Source organism: Pavona decussata, unplaced genomic scaffold (genome assembly GCF_977016875.1).
Source record: "Pavona decussata unplaced genomic scaffold, jaPavDecu1.1 SCAFFOLD_46, whole genome shotgun sequence".
Lineage (NCBI taxonomy): Eukaryota > Metazoa > Cnidaria > Anthozoa > Scleractinia > Agariciidae > Pavona > Pavona decussata.
In genome coordinates this window covers 1,132,263-1,135,000 of record NW_028145468.1, presented here as the reverse complement: position 1 = coordinate 1,135,000, position 2,738 = coordinate 1,132,263, and positions in this window count along the sequence as shown.

Genomic DNA, 2,738 nt, shown 5'->3' with positions numbered 1-2,738 from the left:
ACTTTACCCCCTCAATTTACCTCAAGACGGCAGTATAAGTCCAAAGTGTATTGAACTCCATAATGTCTATGATTATGTACCTGTTCTGTCCAAAACGGTGTGCTGTGGCCCACGGCAATCGTGAAACCGTAGCAATGACAAGTATTGTTTGATTACGTGCCTCGGTTAAAGAGTCTCTTGCAAAGTGAAGAAAGCAAATCAGTCGAAACGAAACTCGAAATGGAATAAAAACAAATATCATGAAAGGATAAATGCCGTCATTACATCAAATTCGAAGCAAAGACAGTTATCTCGCAAACCCGGTTCTCAGTTTAATAAAACTTATTAGAATAGTTACTGAAATGAACAACCTTTCGGAGCCGACTCTTTTCTTTCATGTTTCCGAAATGCGGCTGTTAACCGAAAGCTGATACGTCTGGTCAGAAGAAGGAAAATGTCTTTCTCTCTTTTGGTCGGTGCCGAATGTGGATGTGATTCAAGAAGTAGGATTCTGTCGTGTGGGATCCTACCTCTTGTGTCGTGCAACAAGAGTGTATCAGGTCACAAAAAACTGTTGAAATTTAGTGACTGTGAAACGGAAGTCGAGCTCATACTAGCAAGAAGTGCCTGTTTTCAAACACCGCCGAACATCCAGGAAATGACCATATGTCCCTTGCACCGTAAACGTTTGGGTATTGGTTGGCGGTAATCTCGTACCCTGATCTCAGTCGGTTCGGGAATGTCGAGATTAGGTTGGCGATCGATAAAGTCATGCAGCTTGGCGAGCGAGAAGAAGTTATCAAATTTTCCAGTTAAAATGTTGAGGGAGCTTTGTGAGAATCTGGGATTAAATGTGGATGGAACTTACCGTTCATTGATCTGCTTACCTAGCTTGTTGGGGAAAGGTCATGTGCACGTAAATGACACCTGCCAAAATTATTATTATTATTATTATTATTATTATTATTATTATTATTATTATTATTATTATTATTATTATTATTATTATTATTATTATTACAGTCAACTCTCTCGTAAGCGACCACCCTTGGTGCACGACAAAGTGGTCGCTTACGGGAAAGATCAACAAACTAAGCTTAATACTGGATTGATTAATTAATTACAAAAAAATGTTACCTTAGCAGCTAAAATCAGGCAAATAGAAACTTATTTATTTGATTTTTTCACATTTATTCATTCTTCTTATGAAACTTTGTATAACATGGTTCATGGTTCATTTTGGAACAGATCACTGTAACAATTCCTGTTTACCTAAAGATCTAATTATAGCCATCTTCTCTGTCTGTAAACTGTCATTATCTGTCAGCAGTACGGGGAAGCGTCATCAAAATTGAACTTTTGTCACTTCTGAGTAATGATTTACATGCGATCATACGTGATTATGTTGTGTGGTCGCTTACCGGAAACAGAAAACAAAAGAATATATGTAATTTCTGGCCTAAAAAGTGGTCGCGGTCCCTTAAGAAATTTGAGTGGTGGTCGCTTACGAGAGAGCTCTTGAAACAGTATTTAACTGAGAAACAAAACGGTTGTTTACAAGGTGGTCGCTTACGGAAGGTGGTCGCTATGAGAGAGTTGACTGTATTATTATTATTATTATTATTATTATTATTATTATTATTATTATTATTATTATTATAACCTTCCCAAATCTCACATTGTAAGCTGCAATTGGACAGTGCAACATAAGCTAAAGTTGCCAAAAATTTGGCATTAATAAAGGAGTGTTAGTGAAGACAAGTCTGCCAGAATACGTTTTCATATAGAATTGTTTATTTTGACGAACCCCTACGGTGTTTAGTTTATGTGTGGTTGGTGCACTTCATGCAGTCCTCGTTTGATCAGAATTGGATATAATGAAAGTGTTTGCAATAGGTTAAGGACGAAGATCGAAGGGCCAGACTCTCTACCTCCTCTAGAATCTGGGCTAAAATAAATTCTTGTTCTTTTTCATTCACAATTTTTGAGCGACAAATAGAAGAACTGTCTTGTCGCGCGCGACCGTGAGTTTCATTTTAAAGAAAATGGGTGGGAGGGTGGGGGCATAGACCCTATGCAAAAATGACTGACATTTTAATATCCTTTTGTTTGCATTCAATTTAGCCTCACTAGCTTCGGTATTGAGTTTAAAAATCAAAAGAATATTTTACCTTGAACGAGGCTAGTGAATGCCACAAAAGGAATGTTAAAATGTCAGTCATTTTTGCATAAGGTATATGAAAACCCAGTTACATGGTACAAGCTGATCACAGTCAACTTAAAAACATTTATTCATTTTCTATTTTCAGTCAACCTTAGCCTGAAAGTGCTTTGAAAAGCCTTGACTTTTATTTAATCTTTTTTAAGTTCGTAAAACAAATGTGCACTGCATTAAGCCACCCATTTGCCGGTTTATTGGTTGGAGTTCCCGTTGAGTTAATTCACGTCTTCCAAGACAAATAGCGACAAGAAGTCTATTGTCTTTTTTCGCTTAGCTTAAGTTCTAAAATATGTTTGCCAGTTTTGACCTTTTCCAGTCTCAAGGTTCGCGTAAGCGAGTTTTGCCAAAGAAGGGGTATTGGAAATTGCGTGAGCGTGACGCAAAGTAACACAAAGTGACGTTCCGTGTTGATCACGTGAATATCTGTAAAACGGTATTCGAAATAGACGAAAATACTGCACAAATTTCTGGTTGGAACGGCTGAAGATTCACAATGGTTTGTAGCTTAGCTTGTATAGTAGGGAACGTAAGATTAAAC